The 25,558-nt window shown below is 47.9% G+C and overlaps 1 pseudogene across 1 annotated transcript in view; it reads right to left on the reverse strand.

The window, feature by feature from the left end:
* Window positions 1-24,426, reverse strand: part of LOC311223431 (ras-specific guanine nucleotide-releasing factor 1-like) — a 147,272-nt pseudogene extending 122,846 nt beyond the window's left edge. The window contains exon 1 of the transcript in view: window positions 24,148-24,426. The product of the transcript in view is annotated as a ras-specific guanine nucleotide-releasing factor 1-like (transcript). The remainder of the gene's footprint in view (window positions 1-24,147) is intronic.
* Between the last annotated feature and the right edge of the window lie 1,132 nt (window positions 24,427-25,558).

Here is a 25,558-nt window from a genome sequence, read left to right on the forward strand (position 1 = left end):
TCCCAAGATACCCTCGGCCAGACGGGATCCAGCCAGTGACTCTCTAACCCCCCCCCCCCTCCAGCTGTCCTACAAGCAGTCGGAACCTTCCCCTAGTGTATCCAGCTATATAATCATTCAAGTATCATCGCTATTGTTCCCTAAATATTCCAGGTTGTATATTTGCTTCCTGCGCAATCAGAGATTGGACATTCGATATTGATCTACCTACGAATACTCATTTGCCATAAAAGTGCATACTATTTCAAATCATAAATGTAATTAAGTGATCGTTGTACATACCTTTTGCTATGTATTAAAACTCAAACTTTCGATTTGGTACATTTGTGTTGGATCCGTTTATCAGGTGGGAGTGTTCAACATATTCATACCTAGTACTGGGTGGCCAGAGTCTAAAGTACAAGAGGTAGTGGTAGTAAGTATCATATCTAACCATACAGTCAGGGAATTGTACCCCTCAGTTACAATTGGTCCTTCGAGCCGGAGGGTAATCAGTGTAATATTAATATAGTGTTATTAATATTAAAATGGCCTATGATGAACACTCCACGAAACGATCCTCCTAACCAACAACGCCCGCGGCGCAAACGACAGCTCCCTCAGTACCTAGAGGCTTACGCTGTCAGTCAACAACCTAGTCTTCTACCAACAGTAAACGCGGTAAAACTAGAAAGTAAAATTATGTCTAACCCTAACGACCAGGCTACCCCGACCATAGAGGCCCCTATGGGTTCTAATGTAACTGACCAAGCTCACGGTGGGGACCAGGGGGAACCAGACATGACTTTACACCCCGCCAATACCGAAGAAGTAGTCCCCGACGAGTCCCGGGAGGAAGACAACACTACCGAGAGAGAACTCGGCACGGAAGAAGATGAGGAGAGCACCGTGGAGATAGAGCTCCAAGACTCCGCACGGAGTACCCCAAGGGACGGCTCCCCTATACAACCGTCTTCTCCCAGCGAGGCAGAGAGGACACTACAGCAGGCATTCCTCGTCAGCCTGAAAGCCTCTACTGAACGCGATAGACTCCAAGGTGAACGCGATCGATTGCAGATACAGCAACGGAGCGAAGAACAAAGATGGCGCCGCTACGACCGGCTGCCTGTCTGTGCGCTCCGTCGAGACTGTGCATACTTTTGTTAATATTTATAGTTTTAAGAGTTTTGTCTGTACCAACAGTAGGTGCATTTAATGTGTATGACCGTCAGTCACTTATAGACATTGGATTACGGGAAACTTACCGACTGGATTACTCTCTGGATCAGCTCTCTGAACCGCAACAATGGCCCGTTGAGATCTTGAGGACATCAGGACCGGATCTCGCCCCCAGGGACAAAGGACCCAGACGGCGAGGAAAGAGAGCTGGAGTCCGTAACAGGCTGAGAACCAGGCGGCACAGGACACCACTACCCAGTATATTGCTAGCCAATGTACAATCAATAGACAATAAACTAGACGACATCCGAGCAAGGATTCAATTCCAGAGAGACGTTAGGGACTGTAACGTTCTCTGCTTCATCGAGACGTGGCTGGCGCCAGAAGTCCCAGACCACGCCATCCAACCGGCCGATCATTTCTTCATTCACCGCAAGGATAGAACAGCAGAATCCGGTAAACAACGTGGAGGAGGTATTGCCTTCATGTTGAACAAAAATTGGAGTGACCCAACTAACGTGAAGGAATTATCCAACCACTGCTCCCCAGAACTGGAATATATAACCATCAAGTGTCGTCCTTTCTTCCTCCCGAGGGAGTTAACGGCGATCGTCCTGGTCGGAGTGTATATTCCACCGCAAGCCAGCAACAAGGTTGCGCTCTCCAGACTACACGACGAGGTAAATAGAATCCAAGAGGCGAATGTTAACGCCGCCATTTTAGTTCTGGGAGATTTCAATAGCGCCAATCTGAGAAAGGTATTGCCCGACTTCTATCAGCATGTGACTTGCAACACCAGAGGCGGTAACATCCTAGATCACTGTTACACGCAATTTAAAGGTGGCTACAAGGCTCATTCTGATAGTGGCTTCGGTAAGTCAGATCACGCATCAATTTTTCTTACACCGAAGTACAGACAGAGAATTAAAAGTACTCCCGTAGTCTCGCGAGAGGTGCAGAAATGGGATGTGACGTCAGAGGATACGATCCGGTCAGTGTTTCACAACACAGACTGGAATGTGTTCCGCGACACAGATAACATTAATGCCTACACGGGGACAGTGCTGGACTATGTTTGTACTAGGGTGAAAGAAACAATCCCCACTACCAAAATGAAAGTTTACCCAAATCAAAAACCCTGGGTAGACAAATCCGTCCGTGAAGCTCTGAGAGAGCGCACCAAAGCATACAACGACGGCCTAGAGGCAGGCAACATGAATGACCACAAGGTGGCGCGATACAACGTAAGGAGGACTGTGTCAGAGGCCAAACGACGCTACAGGGATAAAATTGAACTCCAGTTTGAACAAGCTGACTCTAGAGCTATGTGGCAGGGGCTCAAAACGATGACAGACTACAAAGGCGCCTCCCTCAAACTGAACAGTGACATCTCCTTAGCAAATGACCTCAATACCTTCTATGCAAGGTTTGATGCTGGTAATAACAACACCAGCTCACAAGCCTCGGCAATGGGGGGGGGGGGGGGTCGGCTGCTGATGGAGGCGCAGTGTTCAGGGTAACAGAGCATGAGGTGAGGCGGACCTTTAAAAAAGTGAATATCAGGAAGGCAGCAGGTCCAGACGGCATCCCCGGCCGCGTCCTAAAAGTCTGTGCCGACCAACTGGCCCCAGTATTCACTGACATATTTAACCTGTCCTTAGAACAGGCTGTCATCCCCACCTGCCTGAAGAAGTCCACTATTATCCCTGTACCCAAAAAATCCAAGCCTGCTTGCCTCAACGACTACCGCCCTGTAGCTCTCACCTCCATAGCCATGAAGTGCTTCGAGAAGCTAGTAAAGGGCTACATCTGCTCCTCCCTCCCCATCAACATGGACCCCCTGCAATTTGCATACCGCCCCAACAGGTCCACGGAGGACGCCATATCCCATGTGCTGCACACAGCAGCATCACACCTGGACAAGAGGCAGGGGAACTATGTGAGAATGCTATTCATCGACTACAGCTCGGCATTCAATACCATAGTCCCCTCCATACTCATAGCCAAGCTCAGGGACCTGGGCTTGGGCTATGACCTCTGCCAGTGGGTCTTGGACTTCCTGACTGGCAGACCCCAGGTGGTGAGAGCAGGCAACTGCACCTCCTCATCCATCACCCTCAACATAGGGGCCCCCCAGGGCTGTGTTCTGAGTCCCCTCCTCTACTCCCTGTACACACACGACTGTGTGGCTCAGCGGAGTAGCAATACAATCGTCAAATTTGCTGACGACACAGTGGTGGTGGGCCTGATCTCTGCCAACGACGAGAGGGCCTACCTGGAAGAGGTCAAGGTCCTGGCGGGATGGTGCCAGGAAAACAGCCTCTCCCTGAACGTCAGCAAAACAAAGGAGATGATTGTGGACTTCAGGAGGTCGGGGGTCAAGGACTACAGCCCCCTCAGCATCGACGGGGCACCGGTTGAGAGAGTCAACAGCTTTAAGTACCTCGGAGCCTACATATCCGAGGACTTGACATGGACCACACACATTAACAGTGTTGTGAAGAAGGCACGACAACGCCTCTACTTCCTCAGGCGCCTAAGGAAGTTCCAAGTCAGCCAGAAGATCCTTAAGAACTTCTACTCATGTACAATAGAGAGCATCTTGACCGGCAACATCACCTCCTGGTTTGGGAATAGCACTGCACAAGACCAAAGCAGACTACAAAGAGTGACACGTTCAGCCGAACGCACAATTGGAGGGGGGCTCCCCACCCTCCAGAACATTTACTACAAGCGTTGCAAGGGCAAGGCTAAGAGAATCATTAAAGACTCCAGTCACCCGAACAACTGCCTCTTTGAACTGCTGCGGTCAGGCAAGCGATACAGGAGTCTCAAGGCGAGCACAGAAAGACTCAGAAGAAGCTTCTATCCCCAGGCCATCAGGCTGCTAAACGAACAATGAATGAACACTACACAACAACAACCACCAAACGCACATAGCACACACATCCACACGCACACACTCACTTTAAACAAACACACTGTAGCACCCACTCCACACACTTATAGCACACACCCACTTTAAACAAACACACTGTAGCACCCACTCCCCACACTTTATATTTATGGATGAAGGATTGCACTACAACTCGTACACCTTACTGTAAATTGTACCTAAAATTGTACCTCATCCCATTTCTGCTTTGCACTAGATAGTACTGTACATTAGTACACTGCATAGTATTGTGTATTGTATATTATATGGTAACTCAGAACATTGTACATATGTCTATACCGAACACTGTGACCTCATTTTCTTCTTCTAAATTCATGCTATATTATGTTATTATGTTATTTGATACTATCTTGTCTAGCACAGTCTCTGGAGCGTAACAGTAAGAAGCATTTTGTATGAAAGTATTCTGTACTTCTGTATGACAACTATTAAAGAACTTGAACTTGAAGAAGAGCACATACGCCTGGAAATAAGACGCATTCAGATGGAAGAGAATATGGCAAGAGACCGGGCCGACGCCCAGCGCGCCGCCACCGGTGCCCAGAGAGAATCGGATCTCACCAAGCGCGAAGCCGAGCGCCACAGAGCACAAGCGCAACTAATAGAACAGCTGATCAGAAGGACAACACCCCCTCCCTCCACCAGAGGCTCCAGGAACTCGTCTAGACATCACTCCAGGGCGGCATCCCCTAGCCGAGCAAGCGACCCTGAACTTGACCAACAGACGAGGTCTATACCCCCCGCAGACCCCCTTCCCCAACCGGTCCAAGCGGGACCCAGCCACCGGGAAGGAGCAGCATACACTGCGGAGAGGCTAAATCAGAGACTACAAGCCCTGGATGACCTAACGGAAGACGAAGAGGAAGAGGAGGAGAACCACGCCCGACGACAGCACAGTACTCTACCGGACCAGGAGGTCCAGTACAGCCCAGGCTATACCCCCGCGGAGCTGCGCTACAGACCCCCGACGCTATTCACGGGTGAGCACGACGCACGACCCGCACCGAGGAACAGCACCTGGACCAGCGGGCCATGGTACACAGCCGGTACCAGCCCACGCCAAGGAGCAGGAGGAGACTCGCCTAGGAGGCCTCTCCCCCAACGCTCGCCGATGTATCAACAATCCGCGTCATACATTGGCACACCTATGGTACCAGACTTCACCCAGGAGAACCGGGCCCAGTATACGGAGCTCCGCATGTGTCTGGAGACAATGCTGGTGGATGTCATTGATGAACGCCATAAATACGCGATACTACTGAAGCATTTAAAGGTACCCCGCGCGCACAACATAGCGCTCGCCTACGCCACTTCCACGACCCCATACACCGCAGCGCTGGTAGCGTTGGACCAGAGATATGGACGTATATGGGATTACGTGATCCAGGAGATCAGGCACATCGACCGCCTACCCCCAGCAACAGACAATCGAGCACTGGACGACCTGTCCATCAGAGTGCAGTCCCTGGTAGGGATGCTGGGAGCGCAGAGGGAAAAGGGTAGGCATGAACTATACGCCAACTCAAATGTAGAGAGGATCTTGGAGAAGCTACCGCCCGCCCGACAGGAGCGTTTTAGGCGGCAGAGAGACCACCGAGACCCTAATGGCCCCGAACCGAACCTCCTCGATCTAGCCGACTTCCTGGCGAGAGAAGTCAGCAGCTTACGGCTAGATACATTCGGACGGAGCACCCCTGGCTCCAGAGAAGGAACCAGGAGACTAAATGATGGAAGAAGATCGGTGACTGTCATGCACCAATCGGAGTCAGTGCCAAGCAGTAGGAGCCACAGTACCCCCTCAAGAAAGGAGAAGTGGAAGATAGTGTGCCCCTACTGTGAGAAAGAACACTGGCTGTCACAATGTGACTCATTCCCCAAGATGAATGCGGAGGAAGCGAGTCAATGGATAAAGTCCAACAGACGCTGTTTTCGCTGTGCGCGATCACACATGGCAGCCGAATGCCGCTTAAAGAAAAAGTGCAGTCGGTGCGATGGAGCCCATCTGGACATACTCCACGACAGTAACAGACGGCGGCCTCCACCCGCACCATCAAGCAGCAAAGCAAGCGTCATGTACATCGACCCCGCCAGCAGCAGCGGAGCCAGAGTGCTCCTAAAGGTAGTCCGTGTGACATTGAGCTACCAGAATAAAGTCATGGACACTTACGCCGTCCTTGATGACGGGTCAGAGAAGACCCTTCTGCTCGCGTCCGCTGCGGCCCAGCTAGGGCTGCGGGGGAGCGAAAACCAAATGACAATTCGGACAATAAGAAGAGATTTGAAAACGATAAAGGGCGAGAATGTCTCATTCTCTATCGCAGCAAGCGGCCAGCCCGAGCGACGGTACAGGATTACAGACGCTTTCACCAGCCAAGAAATAGGACTGTCGCGGTACACATACCCCGTAGCCAAGCTGATGGAGAAATATGTACATCTACGCAAGCTACCGATCCCACTCATAGACGGTGCTACCCCGACACTGTTGATAGGCTCCGACCATGCAGACCTCATTGTCCCGATAGACCGGGTTCATACCGGACCCAGAGGCTGTCCTGCAGCAGTCGAGACCCGCCTAGGATGGACTCTCCAAGGCCCACTCGCCAAATCTCTCAACCGAACCACAGCCACTAGCTGTCTCCACTCCCGAGTCACAGAGGGAGACACCGCACTCCTGCAGCATGTAGAGAGGCTATGGACCTTAGAACAAATGCCCTTTAAGAACGAAAAGAAAGACATTCGCTCTAAAGACGACATCTACGCCATTAACCTCCTCGAGACGGGAACAAAGAGAGTCCCAGTCAGCGGCGTGTTGAGATACGCCACGCCACTCCTGCGGCGGGAAGGGATGCCTACCTTTCACGCAAAGAAAGACGCCACAGAGCGGTACCTACTAAACACAGAGCGGCGCTTAGCCAAGGACCCCGCCCAAGAAAGTGTATACCGCGCTGAGATTGAGAAGCTCATCACAGCGGGACACGTCACAAAGATTGACATTAAAGAGGCCGACCAGACGACTGAATCGTGGTACGTGCCCCACCACAAGGTTCATCACAACGGCAAAGACCGCATCGTGTTTAACTGCAGCTACCAGATCGGATCCCAAAATCTGAATAAAGAGCTATTGCCCGGTCCTACACTCGGCCCCTCCCTACTAGGCGTACTACTCCGCTTCCGCCAGGACAAGGTGGCTATCAGCGGGGATATCAAAGGGATGTTCCTGCAGGTGAGATTAGTAGAGGAGGACAAGCCCCTGTTGCGGTTCCTATGGAGAGAGAGGCCAGGAGATGAGCACCCAGCCATCTACCAATGGGAAGTCCTCCCTTTCGGAACTACATGCAGCCCATGCTGTGCTACATTTGCACTACAGAGACATGTAGCAGAGGACCCAGCAGCGGACGAAGAGGTCCGACACAGTGTGAAGAACAGCTTCTACGTAGATAACTGTCTACAAAGCGTTTCGACCCAGGAAGAAGCCGAGGCTCTCCTACTTAAACTCCGCGCCTCTCTGATCAAAGGCGGCTTTGATCTCAGGCAGTGGGCCAGCAGCGATCCGCACGTACTGCGCAGCCTCTCCTCCGAGGACAAGGCAGCGAGCAGCGAGACCTGGATGGCCACAATCCCAGGAGAAGCCCAAGAGATGACACTAGGACTAGTGTGGCGCTTCAAAACAGATTCGCTCCACTATAGACACAAACCCCTGACCACGGAGCAGGGAAGGTCGACGGCAATACCGACCACCAGACGGAGTGTGTACAGAACACTCGCCCGACAATATGACCCGTTAGGATGTATACTACCGTACACCACCAGGGCAAAGATGATTGTACGAGCATTGTGGGACAAGGACCAGGGCTGGGACGACCCCATTCCCGCACACCTTGCATCCACCTGGAGAGAGTGGGAGATGGAACTCCACTCACTCCCAGGCGTTAATATACGCCGAAGCTACTTCCCACCCACGGTGAGGCCAGAGACATGTAAAATGGATATACACGTCTTCAGTGACGCCTCCGAGGTCGCCTACGGATCAGTAGCCTACTTGCGGGCCCAAGAAGAGGGGGGAGAGATCTACACAGCATTCATCCTCGCCCGCTCGAGAATAGCCCCACGCAAGCAACAGTCTATCCCACGTCTAGAGCTCTGCGCAGCCCTCGCAGGAGCGCATCTAGCCACGCTCATCCAACGTGAGCTCACCATTCCGGTGCATAGAACAATCCTGTGGTCAGATTCCACGACAGTACTCGCCTGGATCAAATCGGATTCATGCAAATACAAAGTCTTAGTGGGAGTCAGAGTCACTGAGATTCAAGAGTTAACCGGAGAGTTAACCGGAGAAGCAAACTGGCGCTATGTTGATACAAAACACAACCCAGCTGACGTCATCACCCGGGGAATGTCCCTAGATGACTTAACCCATCGTAACATCTACAGTGACGGACCAGCATTCCTCAAGCTCCCGGAAGGAGATTGGCCCACGCCCACCCCGAGGGAAGCAAGTGACGAGGAGGCTGAGAATAAGAAACCTATGTTCTGTGGATTGAGCACTGTTGTCTCCGCAGACCCCAACATAGACGATTGCATTACCATAGAGAGTGCGCAGCAACGGACATTCCTGCGGCACCACCCCGAGATTCAGTCCCCCGCTGATATGTCAGCAGCTGACTACGAGGAAGCAGAACTGCTTCTACTGCAACGAGCCCAGAGAGACTCGTTCCCCGATGAACTAGACTGTCTACAGGGAGGAAAGCCCGTCCCATCAGACAGCAGATTGATTCATCTGGCCCCAGAGAGTGACACACATACCCTCATCAGAGTGGGTGGTCGCCTGCGGAGAGCCCCCAATTTACCGGATGACATTAAGTACCCGATCGTATTGAACAGCCGACACAAGGTCACAGAGCTGATTATAAAGAAATACGACGAGGATGTACACCACGCAGGAGCAGAGAGAGTCTTTGCGGAGATCAGACGTCGTTACTGGATACTTCAAGGAAGAGAGGCGGTGCGACGCTTCCAGCGAACCTGTCTAGACTGCCGAAAGTGGCGCGCGCAGCCCAGCATACCACGGATGGCTGACCTACCTCCATGTCGCCTCCGACTCGGCGACAAGCCATTCCACTCAACAGGCATGGACTGTTTTGGCCCGCTGCACATAAAGAAAGGAAGAGGCACCGAGAAGCGGTGGGGTATTGTATTCAAATGCATGACCACCAGAGCGATACATATCGAGCTCCTTCCGACCATGAGCGCAGACTCATTCCTTATGGCCTTCCGAAGATTCACATCACGGAAAGGAAAACCGTCTACATTATTGTCCGATCACGGGACAAACTTCAAAGGCGGAGAAAGAGAGCTGAGGGAGAGCTTCCAAGCTATGGGCCCAGAACTTAAGACCCACCTCGCTCCAGCCCAGATTGACTTCCAATTCAACCCCCCAAACGCACCCCACTTCGGTGGAACTTGGGAACGAGAAGTACGTTCTATAAAGACAGCCCTGTACGCAGTACTTGGGGCCCAGACTGTGGCGGAAGAAGTCCTAATGACAGTCCTCACGGAGATTGAGGGAGTATTGAACTCAAAGCCCCTCGGTTACGTCTCCAGTGATGTAGCAGATGTCGACCCAGTCACCCCCAACACCCTCCTGATGGGGCGGCTAGATCCCGCGTTACCCCAGACAATGTACCGGCCTGAAGAAGCGAACGGCCGACGAATGTGGAGGTACAGCCAAGTATTAGCCGACAAGTTTTGGAGCAGTTTCCTACTGCACTACCTACCGTCTCTACAGACCCGCCAGAAGTGGGTAAAAGAGAGAGACAATTTGACGGAAGGAACAGTCGTCATGATTATTGACCAGTCACTACCCAGAGCTATGTGGCCGGCTGGCCGCGTAAGCAAAGTGATCACCGGTGCCGATGGCAAGGTCCGAGCAGCTGAAGTACTCGTCCAGGGGCGCATTTACACCCGTCCTGTGGCGAGGCTCATAGAACTGCCCCGACTCCCAGACACAATCGATGATGACCATGACCCTATGACTTTGTGAGTTGACTGACCCTTACAGCGAACCCTTGAGTGGTAGACAGTGCGGTTAATCTGTCTCTGCTTAACTAATTAGGTTGGGACCAATTAGGGGGCGGCTGTTCTGAAGGATCAGATTAAACCGAATATATATATTTATTTATATATATTTAATTGTATTTGTATATCCCCTGATATCCCTTGTATATTCCTTGTACAATATGCATTGAATATCCCTTCTAGTCTACTGAACATCCCATAATAGTCTCCATTCTACCATTGGACGAGACCTTGGTGCCAGGTCGCCATACCCCTCAGACCAAGTTCTATCGTACCGCTCAACATGTATGGACAAGTCCTAGTTCCGCGTAGGAATATGTCTACCGCACCACTAATGGTACTATTTGTTCATAGTGCGTATATATACTGCGCTATTAAAGTAGAGCTTTCTTTTAGTCCAGTTCCTTACCCTCCAACAGAGTGACAGACGCAAAAGCCTCCCCGCGAACCACGTGTGGGCAGTAAGGCCAATTCGGCCCAGTATCGGCATTGAGACATCGTGTATATTAATATTTGAATAGTCATATTTGGCACTATATCGTCGAGTTGGACGTATTCTATTAAGCTAATAATAGTCTATTCATATGTAGTGCCTCGTGCGGTAAGAGTTCTATAGTAATCAGCACCCCCATCGTTTCGGGCATCAGCTGGACGCTTATCCAGGGTGGTTGACCCCACGTGAAGCTGCACCCGAGGAGCTCCAGGCCAAAGAGCGAGTGGACCTGTATATTGGATTATTCTACCGACGATGGCTAGCCTTCCCCGGCTTGGATTATGCTTTGAGTACTTTGATTATTCTATGGATAAAGGCCAACACTGCGGTGTGTTGGAAATACCCCCCCCGGAGAGGACGACAGGTGAGACGGCGCTCTGCACAGTGAGGTCGCCTCACGTCTCTCCCTCGTGGACCGGAGGACGCCGGCCACAGAGGGTCCAACTGCATTCATCTGTGGATCGAGGATCGTTGGGCACCGTGTCGCACAACTGTGGACTCTCCCAAGATACCCTCGGCCAGACGGGATCCAGCCAGTGACTCTCTAACCCCCCCCCCCCCCTCCAGCTGTCCTACAAGCAGTCGGAACCTTCCCCTAGTGTATCCAGCTATATAATCATTCAAGTATCATCGCTATTGTTCCCTAAATATTCCAGGTTGTATATTTGCTTCCTGCGCAATCAGAGATTGGACATTCGATATTGATCTACCTACGAATACTCATTTGCCATAAAAGTGCATACTATTTCAAATCATAAATGTAATTAAGTGATCGTTGTACATACCTTTTGCTATGTATTAAAACTCAAACTTTCGATTTGGTACATTTGTGTTGGATCCGTTTATCAGGTGGGAGTGTTCAACATATTCATACCTAGTACTGGGTGGCCAGAGTCTAAAGTACAAGAGGTAGTGGTAGTAAGTATCATATCTAACCATACAGTCAGGGAATTGTACCCCTCAGTTACTAATAATACATTCGATTTATAATACACCCGCTGCGGTGCTGCAAATCAAATGCCAACCCTACTGATCTGTTCATGTGTTATAATAATAATAATAATACATTCGATTTATAATACACCCGCCGAGGTGCTGCAAATCAAATGCCCACCCTACTGATCTGTTTATGTGTTATAATAATAATAATAATAATAATAATAATAATAATAATAATAATAATAATAATAATAATAATAATAATAATAATAATAATACATTCGATTTATAATGCGAGCACCCCCCTACCCCCCCCTGCGACGTCACTGACCACGCCCCCTAATCTGTCCCCCGCACCACTAGTAACAGAGTTACGCCACTGACACACACCACACACACCACACACACACACACACACACACACACCACACACACACACACACACACACACACACGCACACACCTCTCTGGCGAGCCACATTGTTACACATTTTGTTGGCCCCTTCAAACACACTTTTTCAGATGCAAATAGGGGTTGCCACAGTAACCGTGGGCTACTAAATGGGAATAATAACGTTTAAAGTGGAACACTCCAAATAATGTGATCGAAAAAGGGGAGAGGGGGTAGGAGGGAGGAGAGAGAGAGAGAGAGAGAGGGGGAAGAGAGAGAGAGAGAGAGAGAGAGAGAGAGAGAGAGAGAGAGAGAGAGAGAGAGAGAGAGAGAGAGAGAGAGAGAGAGAGAGAGAGAGAGAGAGAGAGAGAGAGAGAGAGAGAGAGAGAGAGAGAGAGAGAAAGTCCAGTCCAGATTCATTAAACAGCCTCAGTATGCTCTGTCTGTAACCTGGCAACTCCACCCTGAATCAGAGGAAGCATCCTCTGTGACCTCCAGTGATTGGCTGTGTTTTAGACCAACCCCCTTCATTCCTATAGCTGCCTGCTCTCCCCCAATTAAAACCAGAAACACTGCCATCAATCTCCAAACATTTCAATTATGACAAATTATGGATGATTTTAACTCCAGCCATATTAAATCCTCAATTTAATAATAATAATAATAATTAATTTAATTTATATATAGCGCTTCTCAATGACCCGAAGTCGCTGACAATAGTCGGGAGCAAAGTAAAAACAAAGAAACAAAAACAAAGAAGCAACAAAGAAACAAAAACAAAAGGAAGATGAGACCATGGGGGGAACAGGGAAGACAGCATGATAGCACAAAAGACAGGAGACAGACATCAATCAGATTTGGGGGGGGGGGGGGGGGGGTATGGGTGGAGGGGTTGCCTATTCTTTAATCCCAGCCGAAGAGTGCTGCCGAGTGCTTCCGCGTTTTCCCTGATTGGCCACGACACGCCCCGCGGCAGAGCGGGAGCGGAGCTCTGCCGCGGCATTATGCAGCTGTAATCCCCCCTGTTTTACATTCGATGGTTAGCTCACCTCGTTCGTCGCCTTGCTGTGGAGCCTGCGGTGCGTTGGTGACAAGTTCAAATCACTTCAATTTTTTTTTCTTTTTTTTTTACGTTTAATTAATTTATCATCTCTCGCTATAAACGTGCATTTATTTCGCCGGGTTAAGTTTAGGCATTCTTTCGGAGTTGGTTAAGGTTAGGGTTAAGTTTAGGCATTCTTTCGGAGTTGGTTAAGGTTAGGGTTAAGTTTAGGCATTCTTTCGGAGTTGGTTAGGGTTAAGTTTAGGCATTCTTTCGGAGTTGGTTAAGGTTAGGGTTAAGTTTAGGCATTCTTTCGGAGTTGGTTAAGGTTAGAGTTTGTCGCAGAGCATTTGTCTTTCTTGACGCGGAGGCAGCAGCCTATTTCCGCTCTACCGCTCTGCCGCGCGCCGCGGTCACATGGGCGTCGTGGCCAATCAGAGAAACGCGAAGCACTCTTCGGCTGGGATTAATATAGACGCTGGGAGGTTGAAGGCAAGGGAGAACAGGTGGGTTTTGACAAAGCGGTGGTTCCAGAGCCAGCCTGCCAAACAGCCAACCAACCAGCCAGCCAGTCAGTCAGTCAGTCAGTCAGTCAGTCAGTCAGTCAGTCAGTCAGTCAGTCAGTCAGTCAGTCAGTCAGTCAGTCAGTCAGTCAGTCAGTCAGTCAGTCAGTCAGTCAGTCAGTCAGTCAGTCAGTCAGTCAGTCAGTCAGTCAGTCAGTCAGTCAGCCAGCCAGCCAGCCAGCCAGTCAGTCAGTCAGTCAGCCAGCCAGCCAGCCAGTCAGTCAGTCAGCCAACCAGCCAACTAGTCAGTCAGTCAGTCAGTCAGTCAGTCAGCCAACCAGCCAGTCAGTCAGTCAGTCAGTCAGTCAGCCAACCAGCCAGCCAGCCAGCCAGCCAGCCAGCCAGCCAGCCAGCCAGCCAGCCAGCAAACAAACCAGTAGCTAGCCAAGCCGTTGGCCCTATTTGTGGGTTATAGTCGGAAAATGCATTAAATTATATAACACTGATGCAGTGTAAACAGACCCCCGCAAATCCAATATATTGAATTTTTATAATGCCAAGAAGAGCCAATCATGTGTGAATGGGGAGGGGGGCGTTCTATATTACTGGATGAGCAGCAGAACGCAGGCCTTTGTCAATAATGTGCTTCCCTGGATCCTGCTTCCTCTGAGCTGGTATGTCAAGCCTTTTAGGTGCTATATTTAGAACACCGCGGCTAGCTTCTTTTTGCCACAGAGACATTATCAGTCAGCGAGACAACGGAGCTGTGTCATGTCAAGTATTAACACTTGTTCAGGTTTCCTGCCCTCTATCCTCCCGTCTATCCTCCTATCCATCTCTCTATCCTCCTGTCCATCTCTCTATCATCCCTTCTATCCCCCCCTCTATCCTCCTATCCATCTCTCTATCCTCCCACACACACACACACACACACACACACACACACACACACACACACACACACACACACACACACACACACACACACACGCACACACACGCACGCACGCCACCTCTCTGGCGAGCCACATTGTTACACATTTTGTTGGCCCCTTCAAACACACTTTTTCAGATGCAAATAGGGGTTGCCATAGTAACCGTGGGCTACTAAATGGGGAATAATAACGTTTAAAAGTGGAACACTCCAAATAATGTGATGGAAAAAGGGGAGAGGGGGTAGGGAGGGAGGGAGAGAGAGAGAGAGAGAGAGAGAGAGAGAGAGAGAGAGAGAGAGAGAGAGAGAGAGAGAGAGAGAGAGAGAGGGAGAGGGGGGGGGGGGGGAGAGAGAGGAAGAGAGAGAGGGAGAGAGAGATCCTTTTGAGAGGCTATAAAAAGCTCTGTAGCCCTGCAAGGTGGCAGTTGGCTTGGCATCTATTCTCTGAATTGTCCTTCTCACTGTCACACACACACACACACACACACACACACACACACACACACACACACACACACACACACACACACACACACACACACACACACACACACACACACACACACACACACACACACACACACACACACACACACACACACACACACACACACACACACACACACACACACACACACACACACACACACACACACACACACAGACACACACACATACATATGGACACACACACTGATAACATCCATCTCTGAGACACACACACACATACCTACCTACACATTCACACACACACACACACACACACACACACACACACACACACACACACACACACACACACACACACACATGCAAACATGCATACACACCTACCTACACACATACACCTACTGTACCTATACACATACTGTATGCCTACACACCTACCTACACACACAAGCACCGATTTTGATGCACATACAGTACATAACCACCCACAAATACAAACCGCTGCACACACAAACACACACATTCACACACACAAACACACATTTTCACACACAAACACAAATTTTCACACACATATTCACACATACTGTACAATATTCACACACACAAACACACACGCCTAACTCTTATCTCGTCTAGTGTTGGTCCTCTCTGTGGTCAAGTCAAGTCAAGTCAAGAGTTTTATTTGTCAAGGGCGGCTGGGTGGCGCAGCGGAGATTGCGCTCGTCACCAATGCAAGAGACTCCAGTCTCGAATCCGGGTGTCAACATTGCCTAGGCTCCAGCTAGGGCCGGTCGTCATACTAACTCAATTGGCAGAGTTAGCGGGTGGAAGTCGATGGGTGGTAATCTGGACGTTGTGGACAGCGACTCCTACAGGTCGGTTGGGGGACGCCTGCACAGCAGAGACAGGAAATGGCAAGGGTAGTGTGAGCCTCCCACACGTTACACCTCGCCAATGAGAGTCCGCGCTGGCAGGTGAAAAGATGTGACAGGCTGCCTCCTCGTGTACTGGAGGGGACACGTGATGCAAGGCTTCTATCCTCCCTACAGCCGACCAGTGGGAGGAATATGCGAGCAACGTTCAACGTTGTCACGGCATACAAGCATACAGTGAAATGCGGGGGTGTTGGTCCTCTCTGTGGTCTAACTCTTACTGTATCTCATCTAGTGTTGGTCCTCTCTGTGGTCTAACTCTTACTGTATCTCTTCTAGTGTTGATCCTCTCTGTGGTCTAACTCTTATCTCTTCTAGCGTTAGTCCTCTCTGTGGTCTAACTGTTATCTCTTCTAGTGTTAGTCCTCTCTGTGGTCTAACTCTTAGCTCTTCTGGCATTGATAATATAATATAGCATACCAACATACCACACCACATTTGTAAAGAACCTTTACAAACTGGGTAGTATTAGGTAGGCCGTGTTTCTGGCTCCAATAAGCACAGCTAATTGATTAATCAAAGATAACTACTCCTCCTATGACATCACAAACTGCAACTTGTTTAGGCTGGTTAATTTGAAGACTTCAAACCCTGGCCAAAACGCAAGGAGTATCTATTTAATTAATTCATTATTATGGGAGGTGTAGTTCATGTAGTTTCTACCAAAACTGCTACACAAAACTACTGGATTATCATGAGTCATGATTTCTGGAAAGAGACTTTGCTTTTGAGTTTTTCAAATACATTGTTGGTGCTATATAAAAATAACATAATCAAACCTTATCCCAACTTTAACCTACCCTAACTTTAACCTACCCCAACTTTAACCTATCCCAAATGTAACCTACCCTAACTTTAACTTACCCCAACTTTAACCTATCCTAAATGTAACCTACCCTAACTTTAACCTACCCCAACTTTAACCTATCCTAAATGTAACCTACCCTAACTTTAACCTACCCCAACTTTAACCTATCCTAAATGTAACCTACCCTAACTTTAACCTACCCTAACTTTAACCTACCCTAACTTTAACATATCCTAACTTTAAGCTACCCTAACTTTAACCTATCTGAACTCTAACCTACCCTAACTTTAACCTACCCTAACTTTAAGATATTCTAACTTTAAGCTACCCTAACTTTAACCTACCCTAACTTTAACCTACCCTAACTTTAACCTACCCTAACTTTAACCTACCCTGTGACAGTGAAATAGCTTGTCAAACTAAATCAGAACATCCAACATGTCCTCATTTGGTTCCCTTCTTTTGCGGCATGCATTTTAAAAATTGGTCCTTATTTTTCACATAAAAATACACACACAAACACACAAACACAAACACACACACATGCACAACATGTGTTATGTATAGGACACACGCTGAGCTGGGGGGATTGTGTTATGCTGTTGAAAGCCTCCCAAATTCATTGGATTCACTGTGGGAATAATTGACGGGCAGCCTGTATGAACGGCTGTCATCTTGGATGGAATTCAGTCTGTCATTTCACATCCAGATTGGGACTCTTCTCTGATCTCCTTGACCATGGTCTTAGGATTCTAGGACGGAAGACAGGGCTTCACACAGCCTACAAATTACTACTGTGCTTTCGGGAAGTATTCATTCCCCTTTCGCTTTCCACATTTTGTGTTGAAGACTTAATTTAGGATTAGATTAAATGTATTTTTTGCCATCAATCTACACAATCCCTTATAACGACAAAGTGAAAACATGTTTTTCGATTTTAAGTTTATTAACATTTCAATTCAAATCAAATCAAATCAAACCACATGGGACTAGCATAAACCACATGGGACTAGCATACACCACATAGGACTAGCATACACCACATGGGACTAGCATACACCACATGGGACTAGCATACACCACATGGGACTAGCATACACCACATGGGACTAGCATACACCACATGGGACTAGCATACACCACATGGGACTAGCATACACCACATGGGACTACCGTAAACCACAAAGTTAAGCTATATTTTTATGGGGGAAAACATTTTCATAGGGGTCCCCTGACCTCTGACCTCAAGATACTTAAATTAAAAGGGGTTCAATGGAACCACAAGAGTCCAAGTATCTTGAGGTTAGAGGTCAGGGGACCCCTATGAAAATGTTTCCCCCATCAAAATATAGCTTAACTTTGAAGCATGATTTACTCCCTTTGCCCCGGTGAGCTAGCATCACGTGGCTGGTATGTTTTGGACACCTCGCAATCTCTAGTTTCATATGATACCACTCGTCCATTCTCCATGAAATCAAATTAATAAACTTCAGTCTAACTAAAAGTCAGTCTATCAAACAATATCATGTGGAAAAAAGGGGGTTGAATTAGGGATGTCCGATATTATCGGCCTACCGATATTATCGGCCTACCGATATTATCGGCCGATATCGGCATTAAAATGTGATATCGGAAAATTGGTTTTCAATTTTTATTTTATTTTATTTTTATTTATTTTTTTACATTTCTATAACCTTTATTTACCCAGGCAAGCAAGTAAGAACAAATTCAGATTTTATTTATTGTCAAAGTATGCATAATGTTGTGTTAATTCCACAACAAGAGATATGTAATGTTAATTACCTGAAATTATTCCATTTTTGGGGGGGGGGAAACCCTGCATATATCGGTATCGGTTGATATCGGTTGATATCGGTATCGGAAATTAAGAGTTGGACAATATCGGTATATCGGTATCGGTAAAAAAGCCAATATCGAGCATCCCTAGGTTGAATACTTTCCGAAAGCACTCAACGTGTGTTTTTTCTCCACTTCCTTTGAACTAAAATAAGCTTTTTTGAAATACTTTAAAAATGTAAAAAAAATGTAAATGTGCAACATTTTGCCATGCAGACTCGATTCTATAAAGCAGACTTTTTTTGTGACTTTTCCCCCCAACCTGCACTCACAAAGATAATACAGGGCGTGTTGTCCCTAAATAAACACATATCCATGTATTAAAAAACGACACAACATTGTGTCACTACTGTATGAACACATGTGTTGTTCTTCAACACGCTGCTGTGTCCAAAGCGCTTTACAATTTGTTCCTCACATTTGACCCATTCACTCACACATTCACACACGATGGGTGCCAACCTGCTCATCGGGAGCAATTAGGGGTTAAGTGTCTTGCTCAAGGACACTTTGACACGCTGCCGGGAGGAGAGGGAATCGAACCGGGAACCTGCGGATTACCAGGCAACTGCTCTACCTCCCGAGCCACTATCGCCCCCGTCTTTATACATAATATAATGATGATGTCGCATAGAAAAAGATGTCATATCACATTTTGTACAGGAAAGCTAAATACCGTTATTCCGTTATTCTGGTCTCCCTCCCATCGTTTCGCCTCTTGCTTCTAACCCTGACAGCATGGGAGACAGAGGGCAGAGGGCACGGAGGCTGAAGAATCCCACCAGACAGCCCAGTGTTCCATTGCCATTTGTTTGTTCCATTTTAGCACTGTGCTTCCCATAGAAAAGTGATGCTCAAGTCAATGCACAGCGGAATTCAGCACCACGGACAGTGACACCACCAGACCAAACAATGATGCACTTTCAGCCAGTGGACCAGGGCCATGGCACTGCTATAGGGAGGTGTAGTCTGACGTCACTCGTTGTTCCACCCGTATAGGGATTTATCATTGGGAAAATGGATTATCGGCTATTGTAACAATTCTGCCACATGGAAATTGAAAGGCTTTTCATTTTTGCACAAAATGAGTTCCCTTCTATCATTGTTTAAGCATTTTTGGTTGAAATAAAATGTGGCGATTACTTTTTATGATTAATTGCGAATATTTTCATGTTGAGCTATAGATTGTGGATGAATAAGCACAGAAAGTTACACCATGCAAATGTTAATGCTTTATTTGTTTTAAACGAGACGATTTAGAAATGGGCAATGGGGAAATACATTGTGTTGGACAGAGGGTGGAACACGAAAAACGCCAATGACGTAACCGCTACACCTCCCTATAGTGTGAGGTTTGCTTCTTTTTCCATGGCTCCTCATAATGCAAAGCATTGGAATTCTTGGAGGTTTGTTCCAGAGACAACAAGCTCAATTCCCTGTGTAGGGTTAGGGCTTACATTGTAACTTTTATTCTTATTATTTTTTTTAATGATCTTTTTCCCCTTTTTTTCCGTTTTTCTCCCCTCCCAATGTTAGTCGTTATGCCAATTCCCAATCCCCTTCCTGGTCGTTGCGCACTCTACCCCCTACCGTCGGTCCGGGAGGGCGGAGACTATCACATGCTTCCTCCGACACATGTGTACCCAGCCCACCGCTTCTTTTCACCCGGCAGCACGGACTCTCACTGGGAGAGTGTAACGTGTGGAAGGTCACACTACCTCTCCCAGATCTTTCCCTTGCTGTGCAGGCGCCCCGACCGAACTGTAGGAGTCGCTGTTTACAACGACCAGGACCCACCCTTGCGGGGTTTCCCACCCGCTAACACTGCCAATTGTGTTAGTATGGACGGTCGGCCAACCCGGAAGCACCACAGCTGGATTCGATCCCACTGTCTCTGTGGTGGTAGACAGACGCTTAGTCCGCTGCGCTACCCTGTAACTTTTATTCTAACCCAAAATAGAAATATATGGGCATTGGTATTGTATGGCTTTGTGTCCATATGGTGTCTTTTGCCAAACGCCTGTGTCTATTTTCAAGTGTTCCACTGAGGTGCGGCCGCCAAGAGAAAAAGCACTGCGCCCGGTGTCTTTTCTCAGAGAGATTTGCCTTTTTTGTGTGGCTGCTCAGAGAGCGTTTTAAGTTGAAAACCTCAGTGAATTTCTGCGAGAAAAAGACACAATGTGGACACAAGCCCTGAGGCACTTTGGAGTGTAAGACACACAGCAAAGTCCTTAAGTCCATAGTCAGTCCTTACGTCCCTGTTCCTGTTAAGTCCCTGCCCCTTTAACATGTAGCAGGCTACAGTGGATGGCCACATCATGTGTTCGAAAAATATGTTTCTTAGCTGTTTCCACAAGCAATTGGCACTGAGATGCACCAACATGCACGAAAGGAATAGTTCTTATTTCTGGAGCCCTAAGCCCTATCCCCATTTGCTACTTACCAATGATCGTTCGGTAGAATCCTTTCTCAGCACAATCCATGCTGTTTCTCATACTTGCTCCACTATAGTTAGCCTCAAACCAATGTAAAGGCATTGGGGTCAAGCTCCTGTCTGTACAAGCTGACTGAGGACAAATAAAATTTACTGGACAGAGCACACAAAGTAGATTGAATTTGTCCTCAGTCAGCTTGACCCCGGACAAGAGCTTGACCCCATTGACTTAGCATTGATTTGTAGCTAACTAACTGGAGTGAGTATGAGGAACAGCATGGATTGTACTGAGAAAGGACTCCGCCAATCAATAACGTCATTGGTAAGAACTGAAGAAGCAAATAGGACTAGGGCTACAAAAAAAACAGAACTACCCCTTTAAACCTTGAGCACTATAAATAGCCACAGCTGTAGCCTATCAACACTAAGGAGTCAGCTAACTACAGAAGGATCCTCTCGAGACTCAGAGCACTTAGCTCTGCTCCTCCGGGGTGAGAGCAGCAAACTGTTGCACCTGTCCTGCACTGAAGAGAGAGGGTCGCTTCTACAGCTGCTCTGCACCTGTCCTGCACTGAAGGGAGGGGAGCGCTTCTACAGCTGCTCTGCACCTGTCCTGCACTGAAGAGAGAGGGGAGCGCTTCTACCGCTGCTCTGCACCTGTCCTGCACTGAAGAGAGAGGGGAGCCCTTCTACCGCTGCTCTGCACCTGTCCTGTACTGAAGAGAGGGGAGCCCTTCTACCGCTGCTCTGCACCTGTCCTGCACTGAAGAGAGGGGAGCCCTTCTATACAGCTGCTCTGCACCTGTCCTGCACTGAAGAGAGAGGGGAGCGCTTCTACCGCTGCTCTGCACCTGTCCTGCACTGAAGAGAGAGAGGAGCCCTTCTATACAGCTGCTCTGCACCTGTCCTGCACTGAAGAGAGAGGGTCGCTTCTACAGCTGCTCTGCACCTGTCCTGCACTGAAGAGAGAGGGGAGCGCTTCTACCGCTGCTCTGCACCTGTCCTGCACTGAAGAGAGGAGCGCTTCTACAGCTGCTCTGCACCTGTCCTGCACTGAAGAGAGGGGAGCTCTTCTACAGCTGCTCTGCACCTGTCCTGCACTGAAGAGAGAGGGGAGCCCTTCTACAGCTGTTCTGCACCTGTCCTGCACTGAAGAGAGAGGGGAGCGCTTCTACAGCTGTTCTGCACCTGTCCTGTACTGAAGAGAGAGGGGAGCGCTTCTACAGCTGCTCTGCACCTGTCCTGCACTGAAGAGAGAGGAGCGCTTCTACCGCTGCTCTGCACCTGTCCTGCACTGAAGAGAGAGGGGAGCGCTTCTACAGCTGTTCTGCACCTGTCCTGCACTGAAGAGAGAGGGTCGCTTCTACAGCTGCTCTGCACCTGTCCTGCACTGAAGAGAGAGGAGCGCTTCTACCGCTGCTGTGAATGCGTGGTGGTCATTTATTGGGCGCCCATTATCTTCTTTCTATGGCTCAGTCTTTGAATTACCCTGGTCTGGTATGGATCATTAGCACATCGAGCACAGATGAGATGACATCTGCAACAAAGCACAGCGCAGAATGCAAACTATATGTATATGGTATGTTAATAAATCATTTGATAAGGGATGCCTCCAGTTAGGCATTACAGGAGTCAGTTTGATCAAGATTAATAGCACCACATTGTACACACAGGGAGAATGTATCTCAATAGAATGCGTTCACACACAGACAAAAGGGCAGACAATGAGTATTTGCTATAATTGCCATTGACATGGTTTAACATAATGAAAGATTGACAATTGCAGGATCATCTTTCAATGTTAAATATAGCTAGTTGCTTTATTTGAACAGCAAAGGACTAACTTAGCTCACTGTCTAGCTGACTACTTCTTCGCCACACTGTGCCACTGTGTGCTGCATGTGGCAGCCAGGTTTGGCAAGGTGACTGCAGTCATAGCTCCTGGCTCTATAGCACTGCTCTGGATCTTTGATGCTTTCGTGCTTCAAGGTGTTGCTCTTTTTAATACCTTTTAATACTTTTTAATACCAGGGACCATGGTGGAACTAAGTGCTTGCATTTTATCATGTTTTTATCCCTCGGATGATGTCTCTAATCCACAATAAAATCAATCAATCAATACCATGTGAAAAACACAACCCCTTGTTTAATCTGCTTTACTTGTGAATGCATGCACCACAAAATAAGGTCTCATATTTTATTTTAATTTAATGGATCAAAGATTACTTTTCAATGGGGGAATTGAAAAGACAAAGGGAGACGCAGTTTTCAAGGTAGGATGCTATTAATATCAACACGAGGGATTAAACCGAACAGAGAACAGTGGCGGCGTTCCTCCGCTAGGTGGCGACTTGCAAAGTTTGGATAACCTCCTGTTTAAGTTTATCCCTCCAATATTACCCCCTGAAAAATGTGTGGGATGGAAAACAAAACAGTATAATGTTTTGGCGGTTTGCCCAACACATTATCATAAATAAATTGAAGATGGTATGATGTAACGAATGCGGCTTATCTTTAATGCGACCTATGTGTTAATTTTGAATTGTTTATTTGTGTTTTCACCTGTGATTAATTTGACGGGCATTGTGTACTGATTGATTGATTGATTGATTGAAAACTTTATTAACAGATTGCAGAATGGGTACAATACAGTACAGCTCAATACATACAATTGTTAAGGGGATGCAGACCAGAGAAAGACTTTCGTCTTGTTTACATCAGGGTCCCCCATTTTCAATTCATCATAACATATATGACATACACGACATACAGGTAGACAGTACATGCTATAATGCAAACAACAATCAATTAAGATGATGCCATTATGTAACAGTGAATGTCAAGTGAACTGTAATTCTCAGGAGGACATGGGGAAATTGTTAGTGTGATAAATATAGTCACTGGAGAAAACAAGCCTAGATGCATTTTACTGTACATGCAATTGTAATGCCAATACGGCTCGATAAAATATGCGTTGCAATATTAAAATACAAATAAAAACAAATGGGAGAAACCAGCCACCCCAAGTCTGCAGGCAGGGGCCAATCAGAGGGGTCGGTTTTAGAAATAATAGCATTTGTCTTGGAGAAAACAAAACAGAAACATGTCACTTGGATTCGCTTGAACTCCTTTCTTTCCTCGGGTTCAGCCTCTACTGTACTCTCTACTGTACCTGCTTCTCCAGGCTCTCCTTCGCCGAGAGAGACGGCTTGCAGGGGGACGGCGCCCTGTCGCACACACAGCCCTCCAACAGGTACAGTCCGGAGGGGCGGGAGCTGGAGTCGTTCTCGAAATAAAACAACATGTTCTGCAACAAAGCGAACCACTTTGCGTGCCATTTTGTGTTGTCCGAGCTCTTCTTACTCAGGCAACCTCGCCTCGTGCCATCCTTTTTGGCCAAGAGAGCCAAATAGGTGATATGGCCATCGTTGAGTCTCATCCCTTTCTGCATGTTGTTGGCGATCCAAAAGGAGCTATAGCGGGGTAGAGACGCGCTTATTGCAGGTTCTTACATTATTCTCACCTCCACTCACAACAAACAGAGTCCGACGTGGTGGTGGGCACTAGTAAGTCTACCCCCTGTGTGCCCATCGACAGTTGCCACGCTGCTATAAGGTTTGTTGCCGTGAGAGAGAGAGAGAGAGAGAGAGAGAGAGAGAGAGAGAGAGAGAGAGAGAGAGAGAGAGAGAGAGAAATAAAGAAAAAATTCTACGATGCGCACAACAACGACTAAATTAACTATTCTGCGGCTCGAATCCCACACTCTCGGCAACATAATATAACATGACCGACGACGTCTTGAGAGAGCCTCCCTCATGAGCCGAGTTGCTCATCATGATGAGGACTGGAGTGTGTGTGTGTGTCCGCCACACACACACACACACACACACACACACACACACACACGCACACACACACACGCAGCATCTCGCTCGCTCACAGGGAGGAATCGCAGTCACGTGACGTGGCCGTGGAGGAGCAGCTTACAGCACCTTGGACAGAGACACTCAGAAGAACACGAGGAAAGCAGCACCGCCAACAACTGGACGATACCTTGATTGATTGATTGATTGATTGATTGATTGATTGATTGATTGATTGATTGAAAACTTTATTAACAGATTGCAGAATGGGTACAGTACAGTACAGCTCAATACATACAATTGTTAAGGGGATGCAGAGCGGAGAAAGACTTTCGTCTTGTTTACACCAGGGTCCCCCATTTTCAATTCATCACCTGCTTGACGAGACTGATCAGTGAACACAACTCACTACAGTAACCACCCCACTTCATTTTCTTTTCCTTAGGGATTTGTTCCGGAGCATAACGCTTCTCGAGTTCTTTCCGGGGGCTTATATAGGTATGTAGCCGAGTGTCGCTGCCACACAGAGTTTAACGACAAGTACATTTACATTTAGTCATTTAGCTGATGCTTTTATCCAAAGCGACTTACAAGTTCTGTACGACAAGTCATCAGGAAGGGCACAACTCTATCAGCTAACAATGTTCATCAAAGTGTTGAGTGCTACAGTGTAGGTTAGTTTATTAGGACAAGTGCATGACAGTAAGGTTAGTTAGGGTT

This window comes from Notolepis coatsorum (genome assembly GCF_963971535.1).
Source record: "Notolepis coatsorum genome assembly, chromosome: 2".
NCBI classification, from domain to species: domain Eukaryota; kingdom Metazoa; phylum Chordata; class Actinopteri; order Aulopiformes; family Paralepididae; genus Notolepis; species Notolepis coatsorum.